The sequence below is a fragment of the Chamaea fasciata genome, unplaced genomic scaffold (assembly GCF_029207755.1).
Source record: "Chamaea fasciata isolate MVZ Bird 193981 ecotype frontalis unplaced genomic scaffold, bChaFas1.0.hap1 SCAF_6, whole genome shotgun sequence".
NCBI lineage: Eukaryota > Metazoa > Chordata > Aves > Passeriformes > Sylviidae > Chamaea > Chamaea fasciata.
Genome location: NW_027094091.1, coordinates 28,388,685 through 28,414,380, shown reverse-complemented (window position 1 = coordinate 28,414,380; position 25,696 = coordinate 28,388,685). Strand labels below are relative to the sequence as shown.

General features: G+C 34.3%; 1 protein-coding gene across 7 annotated transcripts in view; it reads left to right on the top strand.

Annotated features, from left to right (window-relative positions):
* Positions 1-25,696, top strand: part of SGCZ (sarcoglycan zeta) — a 253,826-nt gene that overhangs the window by 26,214 nt on the left and 201,916 nt on the right. For 2 of the 7 annotated variants that reach the window (XM_066185803.1, XM_066185806.1), the window contains exon 1: positions 6,484-6,584. The exons of 3 other annotated variants lie outside the window; for them this stretch is intronic. The gene's annotated coding sequence lies outside the window, so the exon portion shown is untranslated. Of the gene's footprint in view, positions 1-6,483; positions 6,729-23,986; positions 24,128-25,696 lie in introns of those variants that run through there. 2 more of the 7 variants (XM_066185805.1, XM_066185804.1) reach the window with 2 other exon arrangements.

Genomic DNA, 25,696 nt, shown 5'->3' with positions numbered 1-25,696 from the left:
TAACTCCTCTCCTTTAATTAATATCTTTTTGTAGTCTTGAAACTACAAAAAGATAATTCTTCTTTATCAATCTTACGATATCTGTCAATCTTTTTAAATCTAGTCTGCTTGGGCTTTTCCTCTAGACAATGAAAAACAGGTCCTTTATTGTGTTATAGGTAAATGTCTCTTCGGAATCGCCTGTTATTTGCGATCCAACAGTGGGTGGTAAACATGGGGATAAGCAGCCACTGTGCCCTGCTGCAACAGAACCCTCTTCAACTTTTCTTGTTATATTTTACACCTAAAAAAATGGAACACGGTGGGGTAGATAAAATCTTTTGACAACGTCTGACTGCAGAAAATAATGATGAAAAATTTCTGCAAAATAATTTTCAAGATATTCAACATATTCAAGATATTCAATATGTTGAAGATATTCAGCATAGGTCTGCTGATCCTCCTCAATGTGTTCAGCAATGTGAAATCTTTTGTCACAAAGGTAATTGAAGAACTTGCCTATTTGTAATGTAACAAAGCAGTGACACGTTGAATACATTTAAATAGCCTTTCCTGTGCTGGAGGTGCTCTCATAGGAGAGAGACTTCTGATGAGGATGCTGATAGGAAGGTGGGCTTAGTAATGTGTAAAAGAAAGGGAGTAGTCGTTCCAAGAAGGAAAAATGGGAATTTAGGCTTATAACCATTTAGCAAGAGTTGACTGTGCTTATCATCAGGGGACATTCTCAGCTGAGGTATTAGAGGAATGGTCCTGAGTAGCATTAGGGATAGTGATTAGTGGTAAGAATGTGGTTGGATTGAGAAATAAGATGAACGATACCTATTCAAATAAGAAATATGATAACGGTGAAATTTGTCACAAACTGAAATATGTTTTTAAATCCTCTCTTGCTAAATGGTTAATAAGCTATCAATAATGTTACCTTTATGAACTGTTGTCCATAAAGAGGTGAGTTCCAGGAAGAGACTATAGACTCTCGGGCAGCACTACATGTGCTGTTTTTGGGACATCTGAGTGACAAAAGAATTGTGGATTGTAAGGACTTGAGGGTAAGAAGAGTAAGAACTGTGAAATTAGAAAATGAATAGGAAGAAGAAAAAGGATAAAGTTTTTATCATTGTCTCTCCTTTATTCTACTATGTAGAATACATTATAAACCTGTTTACTTAAGTGAACAAAAGCCAGAAAAAGAAACAAAGGTACTAGGAACTTCACAATGAGAGAAGACGGTATGTGCTTCTGTTTTGTTATTTTTACAATAAATAGTAACTGCAGTCATGAAGAGATCTGTTACTTTTCTAGGAGCACTAGGATCTTTTTAGAGTGAGTCTTGGTGGTTTGTACTTTTGATATAAGATGGAGGTTTTTATTCTAAACTTGAACTGCAAAAGGATCTGTTGACTTAATTTTCCAGTCTCTCTAGGAATTCAACTTAAATGATACTTTCTTCAGCCCTATTATCATCTTTTTTCCCTCCAATAATTATTATTACAATCCTTTTTGTCTCAATATTTATTTTGTTTTGATCTTGTTGCTACACATTTTAGTAATATATAAGAACGATGAATGGTAAGAGAAAGTAAATATTTCTTTTAGGCCTTTATGCTAATTTGAGCGCTCACGTGTAAATTACGTTTTGAATGTACTCTGATACTGTAGCAGTCACAGGCAATAGAATGATTTCTGCACTTAAACCCAGCACTCTTAGATTTCATTAGATCTAATTATAACTAATTTATTTAAACTCCCATGAAAATAGCTTAATAGGCTAAACCCCATTCTATTCTACTTGCTTACTTTTAGTAAAAAGTAATTAACTAAGGGCTTGTAAAGAATACCAAACAGTGATATCAGTGACTGAGACCTTTTAATGAAATCATTAGTTGAAATCTTGACTTTTCCACATAGGAGTTAGTTCTTTTAGCATGTTTTGGAGACATGTGTGCTATTTCCCCTCAGAAGCTGAGCTGATATACCAGTCAAAGATGTCTGTGTTTAGCAAAGCCATTCTAACAGTATTTCTGAAAAGAGACTCTAACAAGTTTTATTCACTGTCAACTTAACAAAGTTAATGAAGTTGTTGAACTTGGAATGTGCCCAAGTTATACTTACTACTGCTGCAACAGCTATCAATATGACTTTTCTGGTAAAAACTGAGAAAACATTTTTTCCCCACAACATTATTTTGCTACAGAAATATTAATAGGTGTAACAGTTCTTGGTCATAGGGAGGATTTGTGTCTTATTTGTCTAATGATACCCTCCGTTCACTACCACCCCCCACCAAAAAAATAAAATAAAAAGGAATTGTAGTGACTTTTCATTCAATGAAAGATACCTTTCTTGAGAGTTTTGAATGTATTACTTTAAAAGGTTTTATGACCTTTCCACACTTAAAGGATAGATATTTTCATGCTCTCTTTAGTTGCAACTGTGTTAAAGAAAATTGCATTTATATTGTGTGGAATTTTTTTGCTTTAATCTGTTCTAAGAAATGTCTAGAACTGTTATTCTTCCTTATTTGATATACTTTTCACATAAATGAGTTTAAGAAATTCTTTGCCGGAAAAATAAAATAAAAATATCTGTATTCCACTGCACAGTTCTTCCTTGAAAAGTCTCTTTTCACAACAAAGCTCAAAACCAGTACAAATCTGTTCAGAATTTTATGTGTAGCAAGACTTTCTCAGCTGCACTTAGCCAAAAGTGATAGTACCAGCCTACAAAATATTAACTCTTTGAGGACTATCTTGGTGTTTCCTTTTGTTACAGTGACCTGCAATTCTAATGATTTTTTTTTTTTTGTAGTCTCTGGGCAGTATTCCCAAGAGCACATCTCTATTTCTACTTTCTTTTTACAAAAAATGAGGATAAACTCCTTGAAAGCAATCCAAAGAAAGATGCAAATATGACCAAGATTTATGAGAACCAAAAAAGAAAAGGGATGAAGTTCCCCACATTTCACACACAGGAGGATGTTTTATATAATTAGAATGTGGAAAGTTGGTCACCAGTGTTTAAAGAAAATTGTTTGAAGGCATAGAAAATTCAAACTGGCAAATTTGGAGTTAAACTGCCTGATAATGCAGCTAAAATTACAATAGAGCTTCTTTTGAGCAAAGAATGAATTGATGGTGAGAACTAGGACTGTAATTCATGCTGTGCATTCAAATTTAAGACCTATTTTATTTAGTACAGTTGTGCAGGTGAGAAAAGGAAGACAGGAATTGCATCTAAATTACTATGGTCAGATTCTATGGAATTCTCGGTCTTTCTCTGAACAGGCAATAGCTTTTTCAGCTAATGAAATAGGAAAGCATGTTAGTTAATTAAGTTCACTTTACACTCCTTTAAAAAGAAATATGGAAATTGTCCTTTATCAGGGTAGCAGTAGAACAAAATGACTTTTTTTTAAAAAAATCTGAAGTGTAGCAGGAGCCAGCTACTTGAAAAATGGCTGCAATATTCAGCAGTAGATTATCAGACTGACTTTTTTTCTATCTTTTTACTTCATACTCTCTGAAGGTAAAAAAGCAGACAGTGAGTTATCTAGTTTTTGTACTCTTTCATAGCAGAAAAAACAGATGTTTCCTTGGCATGTTTGATAGTAGTGTTCCCTGAAATATTTAAACAAAAAGGTTAAAACTATACACTTGAATCTTGTGGGCTTTATTCTCATTTGTTGTAGTAATATGACATTTTTCTTAATAAATGCTGAGTTCCTTTTTTCTTTTATCTTCTCTTTTTTTGTCATCATGTATTGACATGCATTCATTTATATAAATTAGTGAGGATCTTGACCTGCTAGAAATGAGTGGCCACAAAGTCAGGAGGTATCTTGCCATCTTTAAAAATGTGCTTTAAGCTTTTCAGGTCAAAGGGTGTGCCCTTCACTCTAATTTTCAAGATTACACACCATAAATTAAAGGAATATATAACATTCTTTCAGGATTTCTGCAATTCCTTTTCCTTCTCCACTTTGTTTAGCTGATAAAGGTGCTTGTATTTCCTGCTGCCAAAGCTGTTGAGTTTGTCAGTATTATTTTGTGTGTGTGTGATTTTTGAATTCTTAATGAGACAAAATACCAGCTGTTTGATCTCAGGACAATTTCTTGGAAGGTTTGGTTCCTTCTTTAGAACAGAAGGAACCACACCCATCTTGGGATGCTTTAGTCATAGCTCTCCTATAATGAAAACTTCAGTCTTGTTTTGAATTTGCATATCACAAGACAAGGTTCTTAACTCTTCAGGAGTGATTTAAAAAACAGGACAGAGCACGGGCTCTTCCAGAAGGCTGTTAAGGTACAATGTTTAAGATGGGTGAAGCATCACTTTAATATTTTTTTATCAGTTAAGTACATGCTTATGAGGAGCAAAGCATATTTGTCTTTAAAAACTGAATAAAAGCATTTCAGTGTGAGACATTTGCCCATAGTACCAGCGTTTGGAGACCTACAGCATAAGGTGTAGCCATCCTATGTACTCCTTGAATAGCCCTGTTAATAAATAAAGGTTTTTGTCTCCATTGCACTGTGCTCTTATGCATATGACAAGAATGATGGGGAGGACTGATCTGTGGTACTTTGTAATTTTGAATATGTGGCACAATTTCTGAACACATTCCATAGTAATTGTCTTTGCCTAAGACAGCAGGTAAATTTATTGACCTATTGAACTATGGCTGTTCTTTAGGACTATACCAGGCAAAGAGAGGCAGATACCTTAAACTTCTTCAGGTTATCATTGCAGGGATTCTGGGGAGAAAAGAAGGGATAGTAGGATATAAACTCCTCTCTTTATTTGTAATAAATACCATAAGAACATCTGCTCTTTGGTTGCTCTAGGATTGGTGTTGTTTGATTGGTTTAGTATTTTTTCTTTGTTAGCACTTCCACTAGTTTGGATGTCATATCTTACCACTTGCAATGCTGTTCTCTCTGTGGTCTCTTTTCACTGATATGAGATCTAAGTGTAAAGCAACTGACACTTTTGGGCTTTTCCAACTTGTCTATCATTGACTGGTTGTAGATGTTTTTTGGGGGTGACAGACTTACACTCTTCATGTTTCCTGCTTCTATTGTCATTCCTCTTTGTGTTGTTTTCAGTTGCAGAGAAGCAGAGCATCATTTTCATGATGTAATAGCACTTTTTTATGTCTCAGATTGATTTGGTCTGTGTTGGCACTTGTCTGAATGTTCCCAGAATCATCAATGTCAGTTTTTAACATCACAGGCTTTTTTTTTCACTTTTATGTTGAAGAAAATATCAGTAGGTGAAACAGTGTTCTTCATTGATGCTATTCCTTAATGAAAACTGCAACTCTGAGCATTGCTCTGTCAAGTTACATTTTTTGTTCAACACAATCCTTTAATGTGAGTTCAGCTATGGCTAAGTGACTAGTTAAAACACCCATAGTAACATGAATGCCTGTGTACAAAAATGAATGAGTAGTTAATTTGCATTACAGCTTCTTAGGGATAGATGTTATTACTATGGAGCAGCTAACTCTTGAAGAACCTCCTTTCCCTCATGGTCAGCATTTTTACATAGCTGCAATTTCATCCCTTATGGAAAATATGTTGATCTTGGTATACAACTGGTCTGTTACATAAGTGTTTTTGAAAGATTATAAACTAAGAATGTTTTAGACATTTGTTTTAGACAAAATTAACATGAACTGTAGTGTGACTGAGATCACTTTTAGAAGAAACTTTTTCTATCTATTAAAATAAAGTTGCAGTGACCAGAAAGATAGTTTGCAATATTTAATTCCATGCCTTAATGGAATTCAGGTAGTCCTCACCATTCCACAGCACATGGATGGAGTTCAAAGAGAGCTGGAGATGGGGACTTATAGTGATAAAGGCATAAAAATGGGGTTTTTTTTCTGCCAGATTGCCTCTCCAGGACCCACTGCATTTTGGGGCTGATAGGATACAAGTAAAGGATGATTTTAGGTTGTAGTCAACTCTAGCCATCTGGGATGGTTTATGCCATTTAATTCAAATATTTTCAGATCAAATAAATCAGCGTCACAGATTTTAATCTGGGATGTAGATGACGAAAAAATAGGTATGATGATGGCATTTCTTTTGAGGTAGTTTCTTTTCAGTTTGGTCTCATTATGTTTTTAATTTGTCCAGTTAGCAAATTTTCAGTAACCTTCTATCTGTGTGGCCATTATTCTGACTTTGTTAGTGCTTCATTGTTTAAAATACAAGAGTTAGGATTGTTCAACCTGGAGAAGGTTCCAGGGAGAGCTTACAGCAGCCTTCCAGTACCTACAGGCTACAAGGCATTGTAGTCTTGAAGAACTTTCTGTGAGGGTATGTAGTAATAGGACAATGAGGAATGGCTTTAAACTGGAAGAAGGTTTTTAGATTAGATAGTAGGAAAAACCGTAGGAAGACAGAGACAGTGCTGATGGCAATCCTGCCTCTGATATGTTGCAGCTGTGCTAATTACCAAAGAGTGGGAACAGCCTTGCCCTCACAGCTGGGTGTGATAAAAGACTGAGTTCGTTGGAGTCTGCTGGCCATGCTGTGAGAACAGAGGGACAGGAAGTTGTATGACGGACAGATAAGGTAAGCCACTATGTGAGGGACAGACAGGATTAGGTGGCCATGCTAGGGACAGGAAGCAGCGAACTGGAACTGCAGAGGGAAGAGAGAAGGAGGGAAAGAGCCAGAGCTGTGAGGAGCTGCCCATAGGATTGTTACATAGAAAAGGTATGAAAGACGTCTAGATATCCAGGTGCTAATGCATGAAGCCCTCTGAAGCTTTATTGAAGCATTCTGAGTGTTGTGACTGTCTAGACTATGACAAATAAGTGCTTTCCTGCAAGGGTGGTGAGTCACTGCAACAGGTTGCCCAGAGAAGACTGAGGATGCCACATCCCTGGAGGTGTTCAAGACCAAGTTGGATAGGGCATCCTGGTCTAATGGGAGGAAGCCCTGTCTGTGGACAGGGATTGGAACTAGATGATTTTTAAGATCCCTTCTAAAACAAATTGTTCCATGATTCTGTGACTTCGGTAGCAAATTCATTATTTTAGAGCTATATTGTCAAGTAGATCGTGACATTTGTTTCCTCATAGTCAGTTTCAAACATTCTCTTAATAGAGATTTTTGTTTAATTAAATAAATGGGGATTTGAAATAATCTGAGAGAATCTTAAATTTCTGATTAGTATTGGGGGAGATTCAGACTTGACATTAGGAAGTATTTCTTTACCAAGAGGTAAGGCACATACTAGAACAGGCTTCCTAGAGGAGTGGTTGGTACCCTTATCCTATCAGTGTTATAGCGGCATTTGGACAATGCCCTCAATAACGAACTTCTCATCATTTCTGAAGCAGCCAAGCAGCTGAACCAGATGATCGTTAGAGGTCTGTTCCAACTGAAATATAGTATTCTATTTATGCAGTACTTGAGCATTCTCACTTTCAGTTGGATTTTTAGATCTAGCCTTCATTTTTTTATATCAGCCACTCTTTTTCAGCTTTTTTTTGCTCAAAAATTCACAAGATATACTCATGAACTACCTTTGTATATGGTAGCAGTGTCAGGAGTAGAAATATTGACTTAGAACTGGGTTACCCTTTCTTTTTTTTACATTTTTTTCCCTTTTTTCTTTTTCTTTTCCCATAAAAGCCTTTAAAGAGCCTTATGAACTTACTGAAGTAATTCATCTTATGTGCTTAGTCTTGTCATGATCCTTTTGATTCTATCCCTAGAAGTTTCTTTCTAATACATTCTTATGGTATTATTCATCCCTACTTGGTCAGCTTATTCTGAACAAAAACACTAGGGCAGAACACCCAGCCTTGTAAAGTGTGATGTAAGGCATGAATTTATAGGAAGTGAAACAAGAAAAAAAAAAAAAATCCTTCTTCAAATGGATTCCTTGAGAGTACCCAGGGACTCAATCTGTTTGAATGAGGTTTGTTTATGACTTAGCACAATAGTAATTTTGAAGTAAACCTTGTATTAATAGATATTTATGAGAGAAAAAATATCAATTTGGCACTTAATAGGTTACTATCTTACAAAGATGGGAAGAAAGGAGAGGCAGTTACTACAAGAGTTGTAGACTATCTTATTTTTGCTTACTGTCAAGGGATACTAATGAGCCAGCAACTGAGGTACTTGTGGTTTCACCCTAGCCAACAAGTTAGTCCCATGGAACCGCTGTCTCACTCTTCCACAGGTGAGATGAGGAAGAATCAGAAGATTAAAAGAAAGAGAAAACTTGTGAGTTGAGATAAAGATAGTTTAATAGATAAAGCAAAATTATGTGCATATGCAAAGCAAAACAAGGAATTCATTCAGTGTTTCCCATGGGCAGGCAGACATCTCCAGGAGAGCAGGGCCTCATCGTGCATAATGGTGACTTGGGAACACAAATACCATAACTCCAAATATCCCTGCCTTCCTCCTTTTTTTTCCAGCTGTAGGTGCTGAGCATGATGCTAAATGATCTGGAATACCCCTTTGGTTAGTGACAGTCAACAGTTCTGGCTGTGTCCCCTCAGATCCTTGTGCAGCCCCAAGGTCCTCCCTGGTAGGGTGGCAAGCAGAAAAGGCCTTGACTCTAAGTGCTGCTTGGTAATGAAACATCTGTTATCAACAGCACAAATCTGAAATGCAGTCTCACATCAACGAGTATGAAGAGAATTAACTCTGCCCCAGACATAATGAGCACCATCTTCACTGACCTGCTGCAGTTTGCTGGCAATACAGGTGGAAGGGCAGTTGCTTGTTTAGCTCACATTATTATCCATAAGGGTAAATTCTGTTAGCAGGATACAAGAAGAACTTTTCCTACCTTATCTGCCATCCCAGTGAATGGCAGATAAGGTAGTAAAAGTTCTTGTTTCCTTTAGGGAAGTGTATGCAACCAAAAAATATCATATATGTCACGAAATGAAAGGAATTGTCTTGCTAACCTGATCTGTGTAAAGTGTCTCCCTATGAAATAGGGACTCGTAGTAACATGTGTTCATATATAACCATCAAAATATTTATCAGATATCATAATGGTTATAAGAGACATTGGAAGATTTATGTATAGTTCTTTGGTTTAGGTTCATTTGTTTGGGGTTTTGTTGGGGTTTTTATTATCTTTTGGAGAGACTTCTATCCATGACGTGGATTTCCTACACCTGCAAAAAGAAAACAGAATGTGCTGAGAAAGCTGTCAGTAGTTCTGTCTGCAGTGGGTTTCATAGTAAATTGTCATAGTACTTGCACTGAAACTGTGGACCATTAACGTGCTTGGAAGTGCACACTAAAGGTCAAATTTCATCCTGTGTTCTGATCAGTTACAAGTGCAGTGGAGTTCTGGAGTGTTTTCTCCTTTAGATGAAATTTGGACAAAGTATGATGGAAGATAATTTTGAATGCCATATAACCAGCATCTGAGATTCACCCCTTTCTGATTAAAATATAGAAACATAGGTTTGGTTTTCATCAAAGCCTACTGTAATGTATTTCACTCTAGATCAATTCAGATCAGTAAGAATGCCAAATGAAAAGGATAGGCACAAAATATTTGTCAAGTAGAGTGACTAATGAAAAGCAGAGAACCTGTTTTTCAAAAGGTGAAAGTTTATTGACTGTGGATATGGTATCTGAATAAAAGCATAGAAATGCCTATGTGGGAGAACATTGTTCCAGGGTTCTGTCTTAAGTCATGCTGTATGCTTGAACAGAGAAACTATTTGAGCCTGCTTGTCTTGCTTTTACCTCAGCCTACCCTTGTCTTCTGACTAAACTTTCCGAGAACTGTGACAATAGAATAGGTAACAGTGTCAGGTCATACTTAGAATTCTTAAAATAAATTTCAGTTTTCCCAGACCAAAGTTTTGCCTAAATATCTTGATAAACTACATTGTTTTCCCAAAATTTAAGTTGAATGCCAAAGAAGCAACAGGTAAAATTTAGATTGATTTGGGATCCATAAAGAAAGCCAAAGGTACTCAGTCTTGGGAATATGCAGTTGTATATAGATAGATGGGAACTCAGTTTGAATTTGGTGAACGGTCAGGAGGCAGGAAGGTCTAACACGAGAGCAGACATCATTGCTGTTGATTCAGTCATGAGGTATCAAGCTCTGGATGTAAGTCGGCCTGCATCAATTATTTAGTGAGGTCAAAATGAATGTTTCTAGTACTTCTTAACTTTCCTGTCAGATGCTGTTTCCAGGTTTTTCGAGATTAACTTTTGTTACTTGAAACGTTGCAAATGGACTGTTTATTATTCACTGTGATTTAAAATATCTAAACCAGATTACTTTATCCATACATGTATCTGCATTTTCAGCGTACATTTGACTTTAGAAGACATTGCTGTCTTATAGTGATTTTGTGTGTCATTTGCATAGAAATTTTTATAAGTCCTGTTTAATATACACTGCAGGGTAAAATGCATGCAGTTAACCAAAAGAACTTTGTATTTCTTTTCTCTTTTTTTTTAATATAAATGGAAGTGAGTTGGTCATTAGACCTTATACCTCTGTTCTTTTAAAATTCCATGTTAGAAGTTGCAGAATAAATACGAGCTATGAAATACAGGTACTTGATTCCTCATTTCAGATATTAGGTCCAGGTTATTGTAGAAGGATGTTTCTAGGACTAGGCGTATAAACCCTGAATTTACAAGTACTAAGATATAGATAGATAGATAGATAGATATGGGGCTATAAGGAAAGAAATATCTTTAACTGCAAAAATTAGAAACTACCCTAATTATCATAATGAGTACAAGCAAATGAAAGCAGTGATGAAAAATAAATCACAATTCCAGACAGGCACATTGGTGATATGTCCATTTTACCCTGCAAATCCAAAGTAGGCTTTTATTTGCATCCTCATTGTTTAATGTGTGAATATCATTTATTCACATTTCTTGACTTGAGAGCAGTGCTGTGCCGCTTGTTATCACACAGTATTCATTTCACCTTGAACTGGTATTCCCAGTCTCTTCAATGAGCTGAGAATCTTTTTGTTATTGAAAAAGCAATAATTTTGTGTATCTTGGAAGTACCTAGCTTTGCTATTTAATTACCTTCTAACTAAAATTCTGATTTAAAAAGTTTTAGATTACGCAGAGACAGTTAGTAAAAGGTGTATGTCATAGTTTAAAAAAGAGGGTCAGATGTGAATAGCATTTAACCTAGGTTTTTTTTTCAAAGTCAAAAGGAAGGGTTCTGAAGTGCAGCATAACTACAATAATGATAGCCCAGATATGTATCAAACTTACAAGGCAATCAATATTTTTCAGTCTTACCTCTAAGATTGCTTCACGAACAGGAAAATTTAATTAGCAGGCCCCAGTTCTACAAAATTGTAGTGATGGACTGTCACTGAAGAATAAAGCTTTATTGTTGATCACAATGTAAAGATTGTAAACATAAACACATTTTCAGATTGTTTGTGTTCTTACCTCCCCTGCATCCCCATTCCTTCTGTTGCAATTGAATGTCCAGCAGGACCTGGGATATCAGAAGAATATATTTTTGTATGTGTTTTTTTGTTTTGTTGGGTTTTTTGGTGTTTTTTTTTTTTTTTTTTTGGTCATTGTCTCTGGTTGCCACGAGCCAGGGGAAGTACATATATCAGATTTGTCCATTTATCTTAGAGAATGTTGCAGCTGCATTACTAGTGAGATTAATATTTTCTGTATGAATTAAAGATTAGTACTTCCTAGTACATTTGGCACTAAAAAGGAGTTAAATGTAATATTGGATGCTTTCACTAGTTAGACTTTTTTTTACTGTGGAGTCATCCTTTCTTGCTGTCTGTGTTGAGAAGCTGATTTACATCTGTGTACACATCAGGGGGGATTCATTATTTGAGAACATAAAGGAGGTAGGTGACAGGTTTTGCCAGATATTATTATGATGTTGCATGTTCTGATGAGCCCAAAAGACTCATTTTAAGACTTTAAAAGACTTAAAATAAGTCTTTTAAAAGACTTATAAGGCAGGGAAGAATCTAAAAAGTCAATGTTGTTAATATACGCAAAATAGTTTTTGTTTATTAATGGGGAGTAAATAGGGTACCTGTGTCCTGGTTGAGTCTGCAGTAATCTAGGAATACATATTGAAAACTTGAATTATTATTATAAAATACTTGACTATGACATGAGATCAAGTAATAATCATGCTTTCACTTGTGAGTGGAATTGGTTTGTGCTCCTTACCTGCGCTAAAGTGACTAAAATGAATCTTTGTTTTTGACTTCAATGATACCACAAAAATGGCTGATGTCTGAAGAAGTGGCCTATAAAATTTAACAGATCTAGTGTTTTATGACGGCATCTTTTTTCCTAAATGATACACTGATAGATGGCATAAAGATTCTTTTATCTGACAACATTACTTTTATCCTCTGTCATGACTATGAGTGGATGTAATAATACTTTCTATTGAATAAAAGGTACGTTTCATGTGGTTAGAATGTAAGTCAGATGTCTTTTCCTTTTTAAATATTGATACACCACAAAAAAAAAAGACCCTGTTTTCTCCACAAAATAATACAGTTTGAAGACATGCAGCCCATCTCTCTGTGGAAAAAAACAGAAATAAGAGAGATCAATGAGATGTGCTTAGTTTCAGGTGTATGTTTAGAGATGGAGGTAAGGAGAAAATCTGACTGTATTGCAGCACACAGCTAGAACATGTGCAAAAGCCTTTTTTTAGGCAGGTTGTGCAAAAAGCAGCCTAATTATGGTATCTCAAAATATAAGCTTACTCAAGAAGCAGAACTAGAGTAGTTGCACATTTTGTTTTGATTTGAGCTAGTTGGTATCAGAGAGAATGCTTACAGCTATTTTAGATTTATCTATAGTCTGGCATCATCACAGTGTGATGATGAGACACATGCTTTGAGATTAAAACCTATTAACATGGTGCAAATGAAGAAATGCCTATCCATAACTGATGGTTTCAACTTTAACCTATCAAAAGACAAAATCTCTTCTACTAAGATTTTGTATCTCTACACTGGGGTTGAGTTAAAGGAAAAGGAAACACATAAGTAAAATGAAAGTCTTTTTACATGCTCTTTTTCATTTTTCTGTCTCCTTTCAAAATTATATCTTTGGTTTTTTGGTCCGCTTTCATGCGCATTCTAGTGAAAATTGTCGTTGTTTAGTCATCAGTGTGTTTACTTTTCCTTCAGTCTGAAATTGTAAATTGACAATAAAATTATTGTAAGCCAATTTTAAATAGGATTTATGCAGCAATTGTTGTTTGGAGATGGCAAAGAAAATTGAGCTGTTATCTTGGAGGAGACAGTGGAACGTGAAGGGAATTATGTTTATGTGGATCACAAAGGGAGAGCTGACTGTGGTTACAAGAGAGGTCTATTGTATGTCTCCTCAGGACAGTCAGGACAGCTGCAAAAGAGCTAAAGAACCAAATTTGAGGTAGTTCAAGTCCAAGGTCTTCCCTTGTCTCCAAATAAGATAGAAGAAAAATACCTTTTCATGATGTTCACTACTATGACTTACCTGTAGATTACGATAGTTACCAGTAGATCGTGAAATACCATATTTTGAGAAATGATGGCACAGAAGGCTTTTGAGCATGGCTCCTTGGGGAAATATTTCCTAGAGGAGATTCTGGCTGCAGTGAAATGGAAATAGTGGCTCATTTGGGACTGATTTCTGAAAAACTATGGTCTTTAAAAGTATTAATTAGTAGTGACGTTATTGAAGAAATATATGCTCGAGAAAACCTGAGTTAATGTCTATAAAGACATTTTCTTTTTCAATCTGGTATAGTTTCTGATTGGCTGTTGTACAAGGATATTTGTTTCATTTTTTAATAAGCTTTTTTAATTGATTGTTTTCTAAATTATCTTCTAACATTGGTCTTTCCCCACCTTTGATTAGCGTTGGTCCAACATACTGCTACATGACAGATAATGATAAAAAATGATACTCTTTTATTAAATTACAAAGCCTTTTCTTTCTAATTTATATTTTGATTTTCATTGTTTTGCAATAGCAGGCAATTCTACACTTCTAGAGGTCTGCACCACATCGTATTTAGTACCCTTAATAACTGGTGAAGTGAGTGTAAACCGTTCTCCAATAGTTTGCAGTATGCAGGCTATTTGGAGAAATACTGATTTTCAATCTGCATCAAATCTTAGTTAAGGAGCAGAAACATTAAAAAGGATGATAGGACTATATCCTAGGTAATGAAAAACAGGCCAACTAGCAATTCATATTATCCAGGAAAGCTAGGAATTTTGGAACACACTGCTGCTAATTAGAAATTCACCTTCCAGTAAATTAATTGTTTTTCTTATGGAAAAGCTGAGCCATTCCTTATTTTTACCATTTCGTTTTGGAGTCTTCAGATGAAATTTTTAGTTTAATGACTGACTTAATTAAAAAATGAAAAAATCTACTATGTGTAATTTCAGTCAAACTCTTGAAAATCAAGTATTGCGGCTTCCGTGTCTAATGTCTGTGGATCAAACCTGTCAAAATGTTTTTCCCCTAGGATTGAAGAAACTAAATCCTATTTTTATATTTGAGTTTTAAAGTAAATTAAGTAAAGGCATTGCTTTATGATAATATATTTGAGTTATACAATATTCAGAGAACTTTCTGCACTTTTGTCAATCATTAGCCAGTCCTTCTTCAGGGAAAATCAGCAATAAATTTAGCAGCTTTTGTGAAGGTTAATGAAATCATAAATTGGAAGACTAAAGAAAGGAGGAAATTCAAAAATGAACAGTAAGTTTACAAAGGGATTGGTTCCAGGAAAAGGGGAATACTTCTGCAGTTCTTGTATGCATTTGTGTTCTGTGTGGATACATTCATGCACACTTATGCTTGTTGTGTTGTCTTAAATTTATGATCTCTTGCAGCTTTGTATTTTGCTAAATCTTTTTTTGTTGGTTTGCTTCATATTTTCCTGTGGGTAGAGGAAATATTCTACTATGACTAGGCACTGATAGCTGAGTGCTACTGTGATGAGCTGTGAGTTCTTAAAACCATTTTGAAATATAAGCTTCATCTTAGTGCTAGAGGGAAAGTAAAGATGTACTTGACAGTACAAGTTGAGATCACTCCTGCTTATTTTAGGCTAAAGAATTTCTAAACAAGGGAAATTAAACTAGTCATATAAGCTTCAGAAACAAGACACATTTCAGAAATTGTTTTTTATCTAATAACTTCTGATGCATTGCCTTGTGTAATGTGACTTGTCTCAATGCCTTTATCAGATACTTTCCAACATTTTTAATGCAATTTTTTTTTCTTTAATAAAAAGTAATTGCTGATGCATTTTTTTAAGTATTACATTGTATCTACTGTTACAGTTGGTTTAGTCACTCTTTCTTTGTGTCCTCCCAAGAGCAGTAAAGTGGATTCACACAACCTGCATGCCTTCTCAATTCAGCATATCCCGTTTTGGCATTAATCCCAATGTCATTAATCTTTTAAACTTCGTAAGTGTCTTTCTCTGTGGAAGTGTAAATCGCTAGTTTAATATGAATCTTGATTATGGCATTAAAGGGTTAGGAACCTTCTAAGAGGTAATGCATAGATTGGACCAATTCAAGGCAATTTGTAAATCAAGTGCCACGCTGAAATCATAAGCACAATTGTAATAAAATGACCACTTTAATGTATGAAATTCAGAGTGGGAACATAAACATACCCATTGTCTTTGAGAGACATGAATTTTCTAACTTTTTTAATTGTGTTAATTAGTAACTTATATTTTCATAGGAAACTTGTCATGGAAGATCAGAGAAAGAACATTGGAAATATAAATTAGGATGGCCATAAGGTATTATTAATTAATATTGGATCTCAAAAGTTATGACTCAAATATATTGACATTACATTATTGCTTTTACTGTGTTCATGCCACTGCTTTGAATGTAACACACAGCTTACTAGAAACTAAAAGCATTAAATTTTATAAATATGCTTTTAAACTTGAAAATGGCTTGCAGGTATCAGCCAACCTCAGCTATAAGTGGATGTGGATAAAAGCTTCCAGTTGAGGGAGATTTCATCAGATCAGTTAGGAAGCAACCTAAATGGAACATATTTTGAAAATTCTTATAATTCCTAAGTCATCACACTTGCATAAATGAATGAACTGTGAAAGCACTTTAAATCTTTGCTACATACTTAGAAGCCATTTCTATAAAAAAGTTACATATGGTTGAAGTACAAATGTTATCTGAGATGCCTATGCTAAATTTGAGAAGTCATTAGAACTGTTCTCTTTTCCAGCTTGTCTCTTTCATTTGACAGCAATTTGTGTATAATGTTTTATAATTTTTTGTATACTTATTATCATTTTTCCTCACTGAAAATTGCCTTCTTCTACTCATGTAGTCCATATAGGATTATCTAGCATCTGAAGCTTAAAATTCAGAGAAATAAAGAGAATTGATTTGAAGTAACTAAATTTAGAGGCACTGAAGTTCTTAGCATAGCCAAACTTTAATTGCTCATATTAATGTGAGTTAGTAAAGGTGGAACTAAGGTTTCTTAAACCTTTTTGGAAAAAAATCTGCTTGACTATAGTGCTATAAGCTGCTACAGCTATTGATAGGATGTTGATGTCTTGTTCAAGGTGAAGTTTTAAAAGAGCTGTTTGTCCCAACAGCAGAGGCCATGTTTCTTTTTTCAAGTGTAGGAGTCTTGTTTAACTACTGTGGAGACCAATAACAACCAACATTAATAAAGCTGTTCAGAACCATGTATCTCTGCCCTGCAGATTGAACATTTCTAAATTCTGATACACTTAAGGGTTTTTCTCCCATCTCTTCTTGCCCCAAATTTTTGAGAACTTCATCTTGTCTTTTAATGGTTTATCAGCCTCATTAACAGTCATGATTTCACCCCTGAGTTAGATTGTCCTTTTTACCATGTAACAACAGGCTGCTATCTTTTTCTTCACAGTAAATAATTAATTTTTATTCATTCTACAGACTTCTCTACCCACCACCCTTTTTCATTGTGTCTTTTTTAATTGTGCAGTAAATGGATTCAAAATGAAGTACTGTTTAGTTTCATCTAGTCATCAACCTGTATACTTGTCTTCCACCTTCACATCCTTGTAATACCAGTTTGGCTGCCTCAAATTCAGTCTGTGACTGTTTTGGTTTAATTTTTTTAAAATTCTTTTTCTGGCATACAGAGTCTTGTTTTGTTTTAAAAGTTTACTTTTACTTTACTTTTTTACCTTACTTTAAAAAGTTCCTGTTTTAAAAGTTTACTTTTTTCATCTTTTCCAAAATACATTAAATAATAATTAATTGAATACCTTGTGTCCCAGTACATTTCATCTTTTTTGTTGTTGTCAGTTTGCAATTTCTTTAGAATATTCAGATTTTAAACAAGACACTGAGTGAAATAAATTTTTGGAATTAGTAAATGTTGAGAAATAATAAAGCTAGAAACTGAAACTAGACTAATAAATTTCAAATAGAATTGAAGTGTCATAAGCAATGTGTATTGCTTTGTTGAAATGATGGAGATGTGTTGGAGAGATGTGCCTTGAGCATTAGACAGTGGGTTATTCTAGATCTGTACAAACTGGAAGCATTATTTATTATGTACTTTAAGGGTTTAGTCATTCATTGGGAAAGTGGAATAAACATTAATTTTTTTGGTTAGGATCAATACCATTCAAACAGATAACAACGACCAAACTGTTAATGGGAGGCCCTGATAATCTTGGGTTGGAGTGTGTAGGGAGGTTTTGGAATGGGGGGGAGAATGGGATTTGAGGTATTTTTCCCCCCTTCCCAAACTGACCTTATAGTAATACCGTGACATAAACCCACTTTCTCTTACAGAGTGAGACTTTATAAGGAGATAAAATCAACTTTTCACTTATTTGATTTAATAGTCATATTTAATTTTCACCCCCAATAAATAGTCTCACTGAATGCAGTTCACTTTTTTGACTCTTTTTGTAGGCAGACTGCAAGTCAGTTGGTGGAGGTGTTCTATATATTGTCTCTATTCCTAAGGTATCATCAAACAGTAGCTTCCTTATGGACATCTATGAAAATGCTATATAACCTCAAATAATGATTGATTAGTCAGTTTGATATTTATGTACTATCATATACATTATTTATCTCTGTTAAGATGCATTCTTTCAGCACAAAAGTTTCTATGGTTTGGATAAATGTATAACAATTTAAAACTATATAATTTTGTATTCCAATTTCTGTTGGATAACTGTAATACTATCTTTCATCTGGTGAAAACAGAATTGATTCTGTAAATAGCACTGCAGGTTCTAGTTAACAGGTTATAAGTAGATTTTCCAGCTTGGTTTTTTTTTTTTGCCTTTTTTTTTTTGTGGAGGTAAATATTTTCTGAATGGAATAATTAAAAGATTGACATGAAGATATGTTTAAAATTATTCAGATAACCTCTTGGACTTTGTATAATTCCAGATAACTGGACTGTAAGTCTATCTGGAAAATATTCAAGTAGTTTTGTATATCTACATGCATTTTTATTGGATGAAGATATGCCTGACCTTTTAAAATAATTTGCAGCTAGATGTTGCTTTTTGCAAATTTAGCTGGAATACTTCTTAGTAATATTAAAAGTAATAAATTAAGTCAAAGGATCTAGAATTTCTAAAATATTCTTAAGCAATGAAAGTGCATCAATATGTAGTCCAGCATCAGAAAGAGTGAGGTTTTCAGAATTTGAAGAGAGATGACATTTTTCAGGTCCTTCAAGTGCTATGTTGTTGAAATAGTTTAGTGATATAATGAAACACATAAAAGGGAATATTTTTACAAACTGTTAGTCCTGTTAGAATAAAGACTTGGCTCTCCAACCCTGGAAATCGTTGCATTAGCGGTGCTGAAGTTATGAACAGGAAGACATCCGATAAAAGTACTTTCCAAAAGGAAAATTGAAAAAAGGAAAAAAAAAGTGCAAATATGTTTTATATCCTCCAGCTCATTTATTTAACTTTACCTTATTACCCTTTTGCTCATTAGTAGCAGTCTGGTAGCTTCTGATAGCCTTTTCATTTAAACACTCACAGATTTTAAAGCTCCAATAAAGCCAGTGGTATGTGATGATACTTTTACTGTCCCTGAATTTATAATATACACCTAACTACACTGTCAAGAATGACTTTTCTAAAAAAAATTGATGTCTCTGAAATAGGCCTTTTTGGTTTTTTACCTCAGTAACATGGAGTCTCAAAAACATATTGTCAAACTTTTTTTTTTTTTTTCAGGAATTGGATTCTGAGATTTTTTTGTGCAAAGGTTTTTGTCCTTAAGCTACTCAGTAGGAGACTATTTTTTCTTTTTTTTTTTTTTATTAACACTTACATGGATGTGTTTTAGAGTAGGTTACTCAAAATCAATTCTTTTATAAAATGATAGCAGGAATTTTGTGGTTATAACTGAGGATTTTAAGCAATGCAGACCAGAACGTATAGAATATCACATTTGTAACCAAAACCCCAGGTGGTGTTTTCAGAACTTAATATAAAAATAACTGTAAAAATCCCTTTGCTTGAAATCTTATAAGGCTTCAGATGTGTTTAGATCCTGAAGAGTGACCTGAAAGAATGAATGATGCATCCTTAGAAATCAAAAGTTGGGACAATTCTGTTGAGCTCAATGCAGGAACAGTCATTTGCAACCTCAGAAGACCAAGAGCAACTGCTCTCACTTCATGATGTTGCCAAAAATTTGCATACAAGACAATTATATTTGGTCTATACAGACATCTGTATTTTGTTGGAACAACCATCAGAAGCAGTCATTTTTACTGTAAAATAAGGGAAGACAGAAATGTGCTAGTGACTGGATGAGAAGGCCTCAGAATCTTTTGTGGTCTTCAGAGATTCTTTTTGTTGGATTTTCACTTTAAGGTTGCCCAGCCCAGGATGCCAGGCTGAGTGTTTTTCTCCAGTTTGTCACAGAATCCCCATTTTTTCTGGTTTTGTAGAAATTACTTTTTGGTACAAAGAGATTTGTCTTTGTTTTCCTTATTGTTGGAAGAGAATTTAACATTGTCCCTGAACATCTAAGTTTATAAAAAAATGCACAGCACTAGAACCTTTGATTTAGGTCTGCTCTTGCATATAATTAGTATCACCCTCAAACTGCAATCCTGGCTTGTCTGACAGTGTTGTAGCATTAGTAGGCAGGTAGTGGCTAAGAAAATGTTCACAGTGGAGGGACTGTTTTTTGTTTTAATCCTTAAATTTTGTTTTCTCATGTAAAGCAATGGTAGATATGTTTCACTTAAAACCAACCAATATTTAAACATTATAGAGGCGGTAGAAACCTGTGGAAATTTTGAACACCTGAAAAGCATAAAGCAAATAGAATAACTGTCTGTTTAGGAAAAAAGTTCTCTAGAACAGTATTTTACACTCAATTTTTATATAGCATTTTGGAATATTCCTTTTTTCCTATTTCATATGTGTTTCTAGGAACTTGTGCACTCTTCTTCCTGCAGGAATTTATTAAGGGAATCACATGTCCAACATTGTTTGCTGAAATAAGTTAATTCGGTTTCTACACTGGCATATTCTTTTTGTTGGTGTGTGACCCCAGCCTCAAGATTAGCTTAACACCATATGAGTTTCCACAATATCATCTTCTTGAATCTCTATTTTTGCCTTTTTTTAATGTGTGAAATTAATCAGAGCAGGAGTTATACAGAATGTCTAGGCAGGGCCCAAATGAGGAAGTTAAGGGTTAATGGAAACATGCAGGACCCTGATAACATTTTTCAATAAAATGTGCAGCTGGGCATAGAAAAAACAAACAATGAAACAAAAAAAATAAACCACATTCTCTTATAATTTTGTATTTTTATCAAGACAATAAAGGGAATGTTGACATATTTGAACTGATAATTATTTTTCTTTATAATTCTAATATATCTTGTTAATTTCTTCCACCAGATTTTCCTTTTGAATTACTAGCCATACTGTTAATCTCGTATAATTCTTATACAAAACATAGGAATTAATAGCAAATAATTCCTGACACAATTACTACCATAAAATCAACTTTAATTTTGGCAGGATATCTGCTTAAGTTTGAAGCATGTTCCTAGTTTATGCTCTGTACTACATTTTTTTAAGTTGCTAGGGCTACTGAAAGTTATTGCTGATTAGTTCTGCTTTTATGATTTACCATTAAAAGCTTCATTCTCATGATTTACTATTTACTTCTACTTGTGGTGATCTTAACTCTGATATAACTCATTTGAGTTACAAAAAAAATTAGTCCAGGATCTGACTTCTAATTTTCTGCATTGAATTTAATGTTCGGCTCATTCTAGGGTGACTTGAGGTAATACTTGGCGCTGGGTTCTGTAATCAATAATCCTACCTTTTGGGGTGATAAAAGGACAAAGTAAAGCAATGGCATTTGTGGCCAAAATAGAAGCAGAGTCTTCAGTAAATTTTTGTAGTGGTACTTTTTTATTACAAAAGTTTCAGTGATGGCCTGTGTTAATAATTTTTTAAATTCTAAAATGATTTTGTTAGGAAGAACATGGTAACACTAATATTCATGGGTATGATTAATGAAGGCTGTTGAATATTTTGCATAGAAGCAAATTCTCTAGTTATAACCTTAGTTATGCTTCATACTTTCCTCAGTAACTAATAACTAACATTAAATAATAAATTTTAATATAATTTTGTAAATTTTAAGCTTTCCTTTCAGTTTAACCAGTAGTAAAACCTACTTCTCCCCTTGGATTTATATTAAATTTTTCTTTGAAATTTTAATCTTAGAGAAGGTTTCATATTAGGTAGTTCTGTGCAACTGAGTGTTAGTCTAGCCCAAGGGTTGCTGACACTAGGATTTCCTAACATTCATGAGAGTTTATAACATGTTTTTTTCTTTCTTCTCTCTGTACTTTACAAAAACTTTCATTTAAGGAAGAAGTACGGCCTAATCACAGACTGAATAAAACAAATAAAATTAAGTTGCTGAATGCCACTAAGTACTTCATTTTTCTTGGTGGAAATCTATAATTAAAAGCAGATCAATGAGACTCTTAGAGGGTCATTGAGAATTTTATCATCAAAACACGGGAGAGAAAGAGAATAATTCTTACACAGAAATGGGATACTTCATGTCCTGTCTGGATTGCCTGTAGAATTTTTTTATTTACAAGTCAGAGAAATTACAACAATTGGTTGGTTATTTGTTTCTATGGTTCTCAGTTTATTTCTGGGGTTGGTAGACACTGTTCATGTCTGACAGGAGTTTTGTTCATCAGAGTGTAAATTCAGACTATGGTTTGCTCATTCTTTAGCAAGTGAATATGAAAAGCAGAAGGGAAATTTGTGCTCAGTACAGGTGATGTAAATATGATTAGATCTAGCTTTGAAATCAATTGATCTACTAGTGGATTATAGACTTTACTTTTAATTACTATGCCGTGTGTAACATATTTGCCCTGGAGTTAGGTGCTAAAATGCAAATAGTTTTCCCAATGACCTTGGAAATCAAAGCCAGGGTTTACCTGTTGTGTCCCCGCATCAAGAGAAGAGGAAGAAACCTCGGGCTGGAACCAAGGCATGGGTGATGTGATATCTGGGGCTGTTCACTGCTAGGCACTGAGCCTGATGTGGGATGCTCATAAAATCTACATTTCTAAGTTTTTGTGGGAGCGCCAAATAAGTAGCTGTGCAACAGCCTAGATAGATTTAATTTTAACACAGTTTATATGATGAATTAAATTTCATAAGAATAAAATATCAGCTGTTTGTTGTAACAAATTGTGTCTGTTATATTACACTTCAATGATTTCATGATTACTCTGACAGCTGCTTTCTCACAATTAGACCCACATTAATGTCAATGCAATCTGCTCATATCATTTACTTCTTGGGTTTTTTTTCAAATCTTTAGGCTTTTTCCCCCCATTCTTCCAGAACAACTTATCTTTCATACATGAATTATCAGAATTACTCAAAATCTGTATTAATGTTTTAAAATTTCTTACAATCTTCTTGATTAGAGTTCCCTTAATGATATCAATGCCTGTTGAAACTTTTACATTTCACTTAACAGTGAAGTGTCAATAACTTGCAGTAAATTTGCATACTCCTGAGACTAATATCCCTTTACCACATATTTATGTCATGCTGATATTTCTTAAATACTCATCTCAGATGAGATGGCTATATTTTTTAAGTTATGTTTGTAAAGATTTTAGCTTATGTGATCAAGTTTTCTGAATTGAGTGTTTGTGTGGTTCTCTTTATGATGACATAAAATTATATAAAATTTAATTGCTTGGACTAGAAAATCCTTCTCTTCACTTGTTCTTAGGCAGAAGATATAATTGCTTGTGTCTCAAAAGCAGATTGCAGTTTGTTTCCCTGATAAAGTCCATCTTTCCTCCATCATTATCTAATTGAGGAAATTTTAAAGTAGTTACAAAACTTTGAAACTATGTTCTGAATTGAGTTCTGGACAATGACATTAACAAAAAAATCCAAGAACTTATGGGAGCCTGTTCTGGTGTCTCTGAGTTTCATAGCCTGCATTGATTACAGCTGCAAAGATGTGGGACAGTGATGAGAAAGCACTCCTCTTATTGCTTTGCCTGAAGTTGTTTTATCCTTCTATCAAAAGCTTGTAAATTATGGAAATGTAAAGATCTCAGATAAGATGGAAGTGAAAAGCAGATGATAAATATGAGTTCAGACTCAAAACCTCATATCAGTGTTTCTTATTTATTCCTATATTCTCTATATTGTTTCTATACATTTATTTTTTACAGTAGATTGTGCATTCAGCATATTTATATGTAATCTGGACTTTTAGTACAAATTTTATTTGTATTTTCATTATAAACTGAGGAAAATATATTTTAAGAGACATATTTTGAGGTATATTGGGGTATTAATGTCTTTTTCCTGCTGTTTTTGTTTGTTCCAGTATTCAATCTCATTAGTACAATTGTATTTGTAGTTATGCATATAGGCATTTGTTGAAGAATGATGTTCTGAGAGAAGCCTAATTTCTCTGGGCAGTTCATATTTTATTGCTGGACATTGAGTGACACTTCCAGAATGCATACATCCCACCTTGGAGCTGATTTACCATGTCAAGGTACTTATCTTTTGATCTGTAATAGAGAAAGCTTTCAATAGAAAGGCTGCCTGTCTGAGAACTCATTGGAATGACTAAATTGCAACTCTGAGCTAGATGCGAGTACAGTTGATGTGTGGGTCTGGAGTGCTTTTTCTCTCTTGGTGGAATTGTTTTTTTTCCCCTAGGAGAGATACTGTAAAGGTCTGAGTCATCATGCCATGGTCTGTTTATGGTATATTGTTCAGTATATTTATGGTGGCTGTTTAACAAAAATAAGGAACAGAACTACTTTACATTTGTGTTATAGAAAATATATAACCTTCACCTCTTAGAACTTTGAACTTTGCTTATTGTTTCTCTGTAGACAGGAATGCAGCTAACTCTGCAATGCAAAGCAATAGAAAATTCCGTAGTAACTGATGTATTTTCAGTTAGATAGTTGGTGATTAGTGTTATTTATTTAGAAGTAGTAAATTTGCCTTTTAATTAGGTACGTTCAGGAAACTGAAAGTTGCGAGTAGGTAAAGGAAATGAACACTGAATGAAGAGTTGCCAGCTTTTAATTATGCAAATGAGCACTACTGCAGAAGAATTATTTAGTAATCTTTTTGTGCTTAGAACTGCAAATCTATCTCCACAATTGTATTTAAAACAAATTAAACTGGATTTGTATAACTTCTTTTCTGTACATATTTGTAGTTAATGAGATTAAACAGAAGTATCAGTAGTCTAAAGAGACTATGTAATGTGCAGTGGATCAGGGTTGTAGAACTGAAATATTACTGCCAATATTCTTCTTGTAGGGGATCCTATTGTATATAAGCATAATACTTGAGAAACAGCAATTATCTATTTCTCTGGATTTATAATATTATGTTTTTATTAAATTTTTTATTAATTTTTTATGGTTGAATATTTTTTATTCTTATTCTACTAAAGAGCCCAGTTGAATATCTAAGCTATGACTCTTCCCAAGTGGTCTACTTCTCATTGTCTTTCTCTAGCTCTTGGAGTAGCTTTTTTTTTTTTTTTTTTTTTTTTTTTTTTTTTTTTTTTTTTTTTTGTCTCATGTTAGTTTTACAGCCTAATGTCACTCTTGCTGGCAAAGAACTTAGTGCTGTAGCAGTGACTCAATGAGTAAATAGTGAAAGAGCAGGCTAATTTAAAGTCTTTTCACATCACCCTAAAAATGTATCTGAGCTTCAGAAATGCTATCAGACAGAAAGAATATTTTTAAAATTCAGTGGGGAAAAAACCCAAGGAATTAAAAGCACTGAAAAGTGGTATTACGATAGAAGGATAAATGATGAATAAAATGCATTTAGAAGATTGTACAGTAGCAATGAATATCCTTTGCTAACCAGGGAAAGAGCTGGGAATTAGGTGAAAGAACGTTGTCCATCACTCCCCAGCTTGGCTGAGCTTTCATTTTCTGAGTGAGAGAACTCTTGACTTTCAAGACTAAACCTCAAATTATGCTATACCAAACAATACTCAAAGGCACACTACATGTGGTCCCCAATACTGGTAGGAATAGATCAATAGCAGCCATCAACACAATCCATTACTGAAATTCATGCTTGCATG